Source organism: Hipposideros armiger, unplaced genomic scaffold (genome assembly GCF_001890085.2).
Source record: "Hipposideros armiger isolate ML-2016 unplaced genomic scaffold, ASM189008v1 scaffold_28, whole genome shotgun sequence".
Taxonomy (NCBI): domain Eukaryota; kingdom Metazoa; phylum Chordata; class Mammalia; order Chiroptera; family Hipposideridae; genus Hipposideros; species Hipposideros armiger.
Window position 1 is genome coordinate 4,013,659 of NW_017731378.1, and position 11,946 is coordinate 4,025,604.

General features: G+C 39.5%; 1 pseudogene; it reads right to left on the reverse strand.

The window, feature by feature from the left end:
- Positions 1-9,360: 9,360 nt before the first annotated feature.
- LOC109379611 (vacuolar-sorting protein SNF8 pseudogene) lies at positions 9,361-10,135 on the reverse strand (annotated as a pseudogene).
- Positions 10,136-11,946: the final 1,811 nt, after the last annotated feature.

The window sequence follows — 11,946 nt, forward strand, 5'->3', positions numbered from 1 at the left end:
ATAATACCAACATGGGCCAGTGAAGCAACGTCCTCCACAACTAGACTGAAGAACAAAAGGACAGCAACTTGTCTGTTCCCCTTCCCCCGATTCCCCAGCGCTGTTCCCCTCCCCCAATTCCCCAATAAAATCTTTAAAAAATAATAATAATTAGTGCTTTTTGTGTGTTGTTTAAGAAAAAAATTTTTCTTACCCCAAGGTAATGAAGATAGTCTATATTATACTGTAAAAGCTTTATTATTTGTTTTCCTTGTTTAGGTTTGTAGTTCACCTGATGTTGATTTTTCCATCCTTCTGTATATATAGAGATTGTTTTATGGCCCAGCATATGGTCTATCTTGGTGACTATTCCACGTGCATTTGAAAAGAATGTGTATTTTTCTCTTGTTGATGGAATGTTCTATAAATGTCTACTATGGTAAGTGGCTGATAGTGTTCTTCATGTCTTCTACATGTTCACTGATTTTCTGTTTATTTGTTCAATTACTGAGAAAGAAGCATTGAAGCAACTATGATTATGTATTTATCTGTTTTTCCTTTGTTGTTCTCTTAGTTTTTTCTTCATATATTTTTAAGCTCTGTTATTGAGTACCTATACATTTAAGGTGCTTATGTCTTATTGGTATAACATACTATTATGAAATATCCCTCTTTATCTCTGATAATATTCCTTGTTCTGAAGTCTGTTTTGTCTGATATTAATAGAGCCATTTCAGCTTTCTTTTGATTAGTGTTTGAATAGTATTATCTCTTTCCATCCTATTACTTTGCACCCATGTCTTTATATTTAAAGGAGATTAAAAACAACAACAACAGCATAGTCTTGTTTTTTTTTTAAATCCAGTCTGATAATCTCTGCCTTTAACTGATGTGCTTAGGCCATTTATATTTAATATAATTATCAATATTATTGGGTTAAAATCTATCATTTTACTATGTATTTTCTATTTTTTCCCATTTTTTGTTTTAATGACTCCTAGGTTTCTTTCTTTTTAAAAAAATTTTAATGGGGAACAGTGAGTAGTTGTTTCAATCTAGTTGTGGAGGGCATTTTTCCAGGATCCATCAGCTCCAAGTCAAGTAGTTGTTTCAATCTAGTTGTGGAGGGAGAAACTCAGTGGCCCATGTGGGGATCAAACTGGCAACCTTGGTGTTATGAGCACTGCATTCTAACCAACTGAGCTAACTGGCCGCCCCATACTTTTTATGTTTATTTTTTATACAGGCATGGGAAGGAGCATTGTAATCGTTCCACTGTCTAATGCTTCTAAAGGGTTTTCAATCCAACATTTAAAAAATGTTCATTGTTAATTTGTATTAGCTAACTTATGTGTGTAATAATAAATTTACACAATGGCATTTTACCTGGGTACAGACGAGACACTATTAGGCTGGAATGCAGTGATATAACACCACCCTTCAGAGGTCCTCTGTGTGCTTACTCCAGACCAGCCTCAACTGTTAGAATACTGTAGTGCTTCTGAAAGGGTCATGCAATGTTGACAGACACTGAAACATGAAGTATGCCCTAGGAGTCATGTAAAGCAAGAACTAGAACCTAGCCCGTATTTAGAATTCAAATTTAACCTGCCATATGGCCTGAGGGTTTCTGAAAAAGTCAGAATCATTGGAAACATTGAAAGATAAATCATCCACTGCAAAATGCTGAAGTGGGCTGGACAATATAGCAAAGCTGGATTTTGTTAAGAGCAGTCTGTATACAGGATGTCCACAAAGTCTGGAAACATAGATAATAGTATTTATTTTACAATTGAAGATGTCTTTGATGGTATGATGTCTCTTTACTGGTGTTTGTAGAGTTTATGGACTTTATGGACCTGTGGTGGTCAGGAATCCTGACCACGTGCTGACAGAGCCTCTCAGAGAGCCTAAATGTTCAATGAAGGGAGAACCTGTAGTGCCAAGGAACGATCTGATTCTTAGGAGCTCAACATCTCTGTGGGAACCCCCTGTAGTTGTGATAGTCAGAGGAATTTTCCCTTTGCCCAGAGGCTTTTGAGCACTAAAGGTTGGCAGTTCAGAGGAGGCTGGAAGCAAGTGCAGCTGCTGGGGTAGTGGTCAGCCAGGCAGCCCTGACTCTGAAGAAAAGAAGAGGTCAGCGGCAGCCTGAGCCCCATCATGATTAATTGGCACCAACGTGGGCATTGGCTGGTGTGCAGCAGGGTGACAGCAGCCAGCAGAGCAATAGCTAACAAACCAGCAAGAACAGTTGAAACAAAAGCTGATGGCTTGCATTGCTGTTGGCCGCTGTTCTGATTATATGAATAATAAATATCTCTATCTGCACCTCTAAGGACCCCTAGGAAAATAACTATGAGGGAGATCCTGGAATCAGAGCTTTGAGATTTGGGTGTGGCTATAAATGTGATCCATCAGAGGATGGTGGGGGAAGCCTATGAATGTATCAGTTTCTGATGAGGGAGATCTGCCAGTCCCTATTCAAAAGAACTCTAAGTCACATATTCAACAGGTTAAACACCCTGAATATAATACTAGCACTCCCTTTCTTTCCAAATAAATATTTGCATCTCCTTTCAGATGTATGCTTTACCTTGTTTCCTGTGTTTTCACTTGTTTTCAAAATGTATATTTGGAGCACTTCCAAATATATTTTTTACCCTAATTATTATTAGTACACCCTGCCATTTTCAAAATATGTACCAGAATCCCTTTTCAATCTTTTGAAATGTATTTACTTGTGAGGACAAAGGCCTTCTTTATCTCCAGATTCCAAAATGATTTCTGGAAAGACTGGGGAGGAAGCCGGTCTTGAGTTGACTTCTCTAGAAGAGAACCCATAAAACCAATGTGTTAGGAAATGAGGTGAAATACCGTATTTGCCGGCGTATAAGACAACTGGGCGTATAAGACGACCCCCTAACATTTCCACTCAAAATACAGAGTTTGTTATATACTCGCCGTATAAGACTACCCCTTCTTCCGCACACCTTCCACACACCAAATAAAAGGTAAAACAATATCAGATTTGATTTCAACATTTTAATTTATATTCAAATGCTTATGACATGCAGGAAAACTGTCACAAGGCTGTATGTAATCAAACATATACATAAAACAGTGCAAGTTTATTACCAGTAAACATACCGGTAATTCACTAAAGAAAACACACTCTATAGACTGGTACCGTAGATTTTGCGAGTGTGGTAAAATCGCATAACAGCAAAATCGCATAACAGCCGAGCATACACCCAGCAGCGCTGCTGATGCCTGAACGGTATGTGGAATGAAGTGGGCGGGCATCGGGAGGCCACTATGGCACGGGGCAAGCACTATGGGCAGTCTATCTGAAGTGTACCTGGCGTATAAGACGACCCCCCACTTGGAGGCATATTTTTCAGGGCCAAAAAATCGTCTTATACGCCGGCAAATACGGTAGTTGCCTGGCTTCTGACTGGTAGAAACTCTTTTCACTTCTTCCTGAATGCAGATTTCTTAGTGAATGACAAAAGTCATGTTTAAAAATTTTCTGAATTGTGGTCTTATTTCAATAATATTACACATACAATGGAATATAATGCAACTGTTAAAATGAATACAATAAGGAAAAAGAGGTAGCAGGATACACATTAAGTTGCTAACAATGACTATCAAAGGGGGATAAATGGAAGTAAGCTATTATAATGATAAATATTATAATCTCTAATAATCACTAGAAGCATAATAAAAGAAAACACAAGTAAAAAGCCAAAGAGGAGAAAAAAACTGGAGTGAAAATTACTTTATTAATCCAAAAGGAAATGAGAAAGGAGGAATACAGGAACAAAGAACAGGTGGGAAAAATAGAAAATCAATAGCAATATGGTAGTTTTAAGCCCATCTATAAAATCAGTAGTTACATTAAATGTGAATGGTCTAAGCACTCCAATAAAAAAAGAATACCAGACCATATATAAAAAACAAAAACCAAATCCATTTACATACTGCTTATAAGAGATACAAGTCGGTTTAACATTCAAAATCCATTTGATGCAATCACCAATTAACAATGGACAAAAACATGATTTAGACCTTTCTTTTTTTAAATCAGTAGACTTTTTATATTTTAGAGAAATTTTAAATTCACAGAAAAATTGAGAAGAAAGTGTAGAGAGTTCCCATATACCCCCTGATCTCACATGCATACAACCCCAACACCAACATCCCATATAAGAGTGGTACATTTTTTACAATCGATGAGTCTACATTAACAAATCATTATTATCCAAGTCCATAGTTTACATTAGGGTGTATGCTTAGTGTTGTATATTCTACCGGTTTTGACAAATGAATAATGACGTATATCCACCATTATTGTATCATACAGAATAGTTTCACTGCCCTAAAAATACGCTATGCTCTGCCTATGTTTCCTGCTTTCTCCCAACCCCTGGCATCCACTGAAGTTTTTACTGTCTCTAGTTTTGCCTTTTCCAGGATGTCATATAGTTTGAATCACACAATATATACATATAGCATTTTTAGTTGGCTTCTTTCACTTAATAATATGTATTAAAGTTTCCCCCATGTCTTCATGGCTTGCTAACTCATTTCTTTTTAACGCTGAATAATATTCCATTGTATGGACATACCACAGTTTGTTTATCCATTCCCCTATTAAAGGACATCTTGGTTGTTTCCAAATTTTTGTAATTATGAATAAAGCTGCTATAGGCATTTGTATGCAGGTTTTTGTGTGAACATAAGTTTTCAACTCATTTGGGTAAATACCAAGGAGTGCAGTTGCTGGATTGTATAGTAAGAGTAAATTCAGTTTTGTGAGAAACTGCCAAACTGTCTTCCAAAGTGGCTGTATCACTTTGCATTCCCACCAGCAATGAACGAGAGTTCCTTGCCAACATTTGGTGCCAGTATTTTGGATTTTAGCCATTCTAATAGGTGCCTTTCTTCTTTTTTTAATATAAGCATTCAATACCATAAATTTCCCTCTAGGAAGTACTTTAGCTGCATCTCACATATTTTAATATGTTATATTTCTATTGTCACTTAGGTTCAAAGTATTTTATAGTTGCCCTTGAGAAATCTCTTCTTTAATTCATGGGTTTAGAAGTTTGTTATTTAATTTCCAAGTATTTGAAGGATTTTCTTTATATCTCTCTGTTATTGATTTCTAGTTTAATTCCATTGTGGTCAGAGAACATAATTTGCATGACTTGAATCCTTTTATATTTATTGAGATTTGTTTTATGGCCCAGAACATGGTCTATCTTGATAAATGTTCCATGTGCACCTGAAAAGAAGATGTATTCTGAAGTTTGGTGACATGTCCTATAAACATCAACTAGTTCAAATTAGCTGACAGTGTTCTTCAAATCTATATTACTGATTTTCTGTATAGTTTTTCTATCAGTTACTTATGGAAAAGTGCTAAAATCTCTAACTATAGTTATAGATTTTTTTATTTCTTATTTTCAATATAGCCACTTTGACTTTTGATTCTTGATTGTATAATATACATTTTCCCACCCACCCCCTTTTTTAAATTGGGGAACAGTGTGTTTTTCTAGGACTCATCAGCTCCAAGTCAAGTAGTTGTTTCAATCTAGTTGTGGAGGGCGCAACTTAGTAGCCCATGTGGGGATTGAACCGGCAACCTTGGTGTTATGAGCACTGCGCTCTAACCAACTGATCTAACCGGCTGCCCTCCCTCAGCCCTTTACTTTTAACTATCTGTTTCTTTACATTTAAGTGAGTTTCTTGTAGACAACATATAGTTGGGTCCTAGTTTTTTTATCCAATCTGACCGTCCTTGCCTTTTAATTAGGGGTATTTACAACATTATCATTTAATGTAATTATCAATATGGTTGAATTTGAAGCTACCATCTTCTTGTTTATTTGTCCCATTATTTTTTTTTAAGATTTTATTGGGAAATTGGGGGAGGGGAACAGCATTGGGGAATCACGGAAGGGGAAAAGACAAGTTGCTCTCCTTTTGTTCTTCAGTCTTATTGTGGAGGATGTTGCTTCACTGACCCATGTTGATATTATCATTGCACTCTTCCCGGCTGAGGCAGTTGCTCGCTGGTCATTGGATGGCCGCTCATGGCGGCTCACGGCAGCTTACGAAAGCTCACACCAGCTGCTGGCCAGCCCCATGGCAGCCTGCCCCATCGCTGGTGACTCACAGCAGCCCAGCTCCAGGTTGAGCTGTTGTTCACCATCTTAGTTGTAGAGGGCGCAGCGTCACTGGCCCTAATGTTGGATCCGAACCAGTTTCCTGCTGCTCAGAGCTGGTATCCCAAGCCAGCTTGGGATACTCCTGACCAACATGCCACTCGGCTGGCCCCTATTTTTTTTTTTAACAGTTGACATACAATATATTAGTTTCAGGTGTACAACATAGAAATTAGACATTTATATATCTTATGAAGTGATCACCCCAATTAGTACCCATTTGACACCATACATTGTTTCTTTTTTCTTGTTTCCTTGTTTTCTTTTGGATCAAATCTTTTTCATGATTCCATTTTGTCTCCACTATTGGCATATTAGTTATACCTTTAGTTTTAGTTGTTCTAGAGTTTATAAAATGCATCTTTAAATATCAGCCTACCTTCAAATAACATGTTGCTTTATGTGTAGTATAAGAACATTATAGTAGTATATTTTCGTTTTTTCTCTCATCCTTTGTGCTATTGTTATCATACATTTTGTTTTTACATGTGCTAGAAACTCCATTGTATCATTTTTGCTTTAAAGAGCCAATTATCTTTTTTTTTTTTTTTAAAGATTTTTTTTGGGGAATTGGGGGGATGGGAACAGTGCTGGGGAATTGGGGGAAGGGGAACAGACAAGTTGCTGTCCTTTTTGTTCTTCAGTCTAGTTGTGGAGGACGTTGCTTCACTGGCCCAAGTTGGCACCATCATTGCGCTCTTCCTGGGTGAGGCAGATCAGTCGCCGGCTTCTGGACGGCTGCTCACTGCGGCTGCTGGCCGCTCACACTGGCTGCTGGCTACACACGTAGCCCATGGCAACCCACTGCCACAGGGACTGCAGCCTACGCCGTCGCCGGCGACTCACGGCAGCCCAGCTCCAGGTTGAGCTGTTGTTCAGCATCTTAGCTGTAGAGGGCAGTGTCACTGGCCCTCATGTGGGATCCGAACCGGGGCCCTCTGGCATCCCAAGCAAGTTCTTAACCATCGCGCCACTCGGCCGGCCCAAAGCCAATTATCTTTTGAAGAGATTAAATAAATTTCTTACATTTACCCATATATTTACTACTTTTGGCACTCTTTATTCTGTTTTGTAGACCCAGATTTCCACATGGTATCATTTCCTTCTGCCTGGAGAACTTCCTTTAACATTTCTTGTAGAGGATGAATTTTCTCATTCATCAAAATTCCAGTGATGAATTTTCTCATCTTTAGTTTGTCTAAAAAAGTAGTTCATTTTGCCTTCATTTTGTTATTGTGGTGAAATATACATAAATAAAATCTTCCATTTTAACAATTTTAAGTGTACAATTCAGTGGCAATTACATCCATAATATTGTACAACCATCACTACTATTATCAAAACTTGTTCATCACCCCAAACCGAAAATTTACCCATTAAGCAATAACTCCCTATTACCTCCTCCTGCCAGCCCCTAGTATCCTCTAATCTACTTTCTGTCTCTGTGAATTTGTCTATTATAGAAATTTTATGTAAGTGGAATTATGCAATATTTATCCTTCTGTGACTGGCTTTTTTCTTGTAGCATAATGTTTACAAAGTTCATCTATGTTGTAGCATGTATCAGAACTTCATTTCTTTGTATGGCAGACTAATATTTTATTATATACATATACTACATTTGTTTATTCATTCATCTGCTGATGGACACTTTGGTTGTTTCTACCATTTGGCTATTGTGAATAAAACTACAATGAGCATTTGCCAAGTATCTGTTAGAGTCCCTATTTTTAATCCTTTGGGTTTATACCTAGGAGTGGGATTTCTGAGACATATGGTAATTCTGTGTTTAACTTTTTGAGGAACTGTATCTTCATTTTTTTTAAAGAAGATTTTATTGGGGAATTGGGGGAGAGGAACAGCGTTGGGGAATCAGGGAAGGGGAACAGACAAGTTGCTGTCCTTTTGTTTTTCAGTCTAGTTGTGGAGGATGTCGCTTCACTGGCCCATGTTGGTATTATCATTGCACTCTTCCTGGGTGAGGCAACCGGTCGCTGGCCACTGGAAGGCCGCTCACAGCGACTCACGGCATGAGCTGACGGCCGCTCACGCTGGCTGCCAGCCACTCACCATAGCTCATGGCAGCCCACTGCAGCTCCACTGCAGCATATGCGGTCACCGGCGACTCACAGCAGCCCAGCTCCAGGTCAAGCTGTTGTTCACCATCTTAGCTGTAGAGGGCAGTGTCACTGGCCCTCATGTGGGATCCAAACCACGGCCCTGCTGCTCAGAGCTGGCACTCCCAAGCCAACTCTTAACCAATGCGCCACACGGCCAGCCCTGTATCTTCATTTTTGAATGATAATTTTGCTGGGTAAAGAATCTTAGGTTGATAGGTTTTTGTGTTTCAGTACTCTAAAGATATTTTTCTTCTTCCATAGTTTCTGAAGAGAAGTCTATTGTCATTCTTATATTTATTCTTCTGTAAGAAACATGTCTTTTTTTACTCTGGCTGTTCTTTAGATTTTTCTCTTTATCACTAGTGTCATCAATTTCATTATGAAATGACTCAGTGTCATTTTCTTTAGGTTTATTCTGCTTAGGATTCATTGAACTTAGGATTCATTGTGGGTTTATAGTTTTCAGCATATTTGGAAATTTTCTGGCCATTTTATCTTTAAATATTTTTTCTAAACCTCTTCTCACCCATCATCTTTCCTTATGGAATCCTTATGGGATATTACATATGCCAGTCTGCTAAATATTATTCCACACATAAATGATGCTCTGTTCATTTTTTTAATTCTTTATTGTCTCTGTGCTTCATGTTGGTTAGTTTCTATTGCTGTTTCTTCAGATCACTGATCTTTTCTTCAGCATCTGCTTTTATCTCATCTAGTGTATTTTCCATTTCGGATATTGTGCTTTTAATATCTGGAAGTTTCATTTGGATCTTTCTTCTGGCATTCACATCTCTAATTATCATGGTCATGTTTTCCTCTACCTTTTTGAACATATAGAGCAGATTTACCATAGCTGCTTTTATGTCCTTGTTTGTTCCACCACCATTTAAATTTCTGGATATGTTTTTATTGATTGATTTTTTTTTCTATTTTTTAAAAACAAAATTGTTCAGGTTTTATTCACCAATAGCTCCTCTCTCTTCTCCCTGCCTACTGCTGTGCCCCCTTTCACACTCCCAAATTCAACAGAGAACTTCACTAGCCTCCTTAGCTGTAACATCCTGGGAGTAGAGGTCAGTGAACCGAGCTGGAAGACAGTAGTGTGGCTCCCCTGGGTCTACAAGTCCAGCCAGATTAGCCCTTCCTTCAGCAGGTGTTCCAGCACTTGTGTATTCACTCTGTCTCCCATTTAAGACTGGCTTTGATCTCACTGGTGGTCATGTAGCCATTTTCCCCTGCCAGCTGCAGCACCACAGTGTGAGCCATACTGAGCTCAGCTGGAACAGAATGAATGTGGTTAAGTGCCACCCACAGAGATGATGACAAAGCCAGTGCCAGGTGCCTTTAATTACTTGATGGCCCGAATCAGGTCATCTTGGCTGATATCCTTGGCAAATTTTTTCCTTCCTTTTAATACCTCCAAAGTTTTCAGACTTCCATTCGGGTGCGTCAGGGCTATGCACACTTTAATAATCTGTATGCCCAGCATCTTAGACCAAAATCCTTTTCCAGAAGTCAGTGGATCCACATGGTAGCACACATGTCTTGGAGCTGCACCTGGAACTTGGGGTTCTTCTGGATCTCCTACTTATGCTTGTGGGCAAATTGCCCCAGATTGGCCTTGAACATATCCAACAGCTTTGACATCTGGATCAGCTGATCCTTAGCTAAGCCAATCCCTTGCTTCTTATAGCTGGCCTTGGCAAGCTTCTTCTGGTGATCATGCTGGCTCCCATCCTGCCTTGGTATATCCCTGCCACGGGTCCACCCAGCTGCTGGGACCCCACATCTCTGCATCTCCAGATCTGCCACTGGCCTCTATTGATTTACCTGTTTATGGGTCATATTTTCTTGCTTTCTTAGATGTTTAGTATTTTTTGAGTGTATTCCAGATATTGTGAATTTTATATTATTGGTTGCCAGATTATGTTAAATTCCTTTAAATAATATTGTATTTTTTTTCTAGTATGCAGTTAAATTACTTGGAATCAGGTGGATCCTTTTTTTAAAAAAAGATTTTAATTGGGGAATTGGGGGATGGGAACAGTGCTGGGGAATTGGGGTAAGGAGAACAGACAAGCTGCTGTCCTTTTGCTCTTCACTCTAGTTGTGGAGGACGTTGCTTCACTGGCCCAAGTTGGCACCATCATTGCGCTCTTCCAGGCGAGGCAGATCAGTCACCGGCTTCTGGATGGTCACTCACAGCGGCTGCTGGCTACATACAGGTGCCCATGGCAACCCACTGCAGCAGGGGCTGCAGCCTATGCCATTGCTGGCGACTCACGGCAGCCCAGCTCTAGGTTGAGCATCTTAGCTGTGGAGGGCAGTGTCACTGGCCCTCATATGTGGGATCCGAACCGGGGTCCTCTGGCATCCCAAGCCAGCTCTTAACCAATGCGCCACTCGGCCGGCCCCAGATGGATCCTTTTGAAGTTTGTATTTAACTTTGTTAGGGTAGATCCACACAACCTTTAATCTAGGGCTAACTGATTCCTATGACTAAGATAATATACCAATCTGGGAATTCTACCCAATGCCCTGTGCATTACAAGGTCTTTCTAGCCTGGCTGGCAGGAACACAAACTGTTCCCACATCTGTAAGAGGTCCAGAAACTACGCTGGCTATTTTTTCCCATAGTTCTTTCCTCAGCCTTGGGCAGTTTCCTCATAGTGTGCATGCACAGATCAGTTTTCAGACAAAGACTTGAGGGGACCACTCTGCAGATTTCCATAATTCTTTCTCTGTGCATCTCCTTCCTCTTCAATACACTGCCCTGCAGTCTATCCACCTTGGCCTTCCTAACTCTTGTCTCTGTTTCCTCATTGCAGAGAGACTTCTGGGCCACATTTGGCTTCTCCTTCCTTGGACGGCAGCCTAGTAGCTTCCTCCAGGAAGTAAGATAGCATGATCATAGGGCTCACATTTTTTCCCTCTTCTCAGGGTCACAGTCTTATGCTGCCTACAGTCCAATGTCTGAAAACCATTGTTTTATTTTGTTGTTATATATATTTTATTATTTGTTTTCTAGTTATTTAAGACAGAGGGTATATCCAGTCCCTGTTAGTCCATGTTGGCCAGAAATGCAAGTCCCAACTGTGATGATAATCACAGTTCTGAGTCTCTTTCTTCAGTAACCTTCCTCTAAATTCTTTACTGATGAGCTATATTTCAGACATTTAATCTGGGGAAATAAAACCTCCTCATTGGATCTGAGTGAGTCTACAGACAATGCAGCTCATACTGGTGATTTGAGTGCTGTGGCAGGCTACCTGGAGGTAGAGCAATGACAACCACAGTGTGAAAGACACTGGTCAGCCATTTATGGAACTCTGGGCTCTACAGTGGTAAGAAAGCAGCTGCTCATTGTATTACTACAATGTCCTCTAGAATGTTGTGCACATTTCTACTCCCACTACTAGGGAATGAAAAGGCTTACATTCAGCTTGAGTAATATAGGTTTGTGGTGACTTGTCAAGACGAAGTTGCAAAATGTACATGTGTGATTAGATGAGATAAGTTATCATTGGGGATATTATTATAGTTTTAAATCTGTTAAAAGTTTGGGATTGATAAATTTTATAAAAGATGCAGTCCCAGTACTCATGGA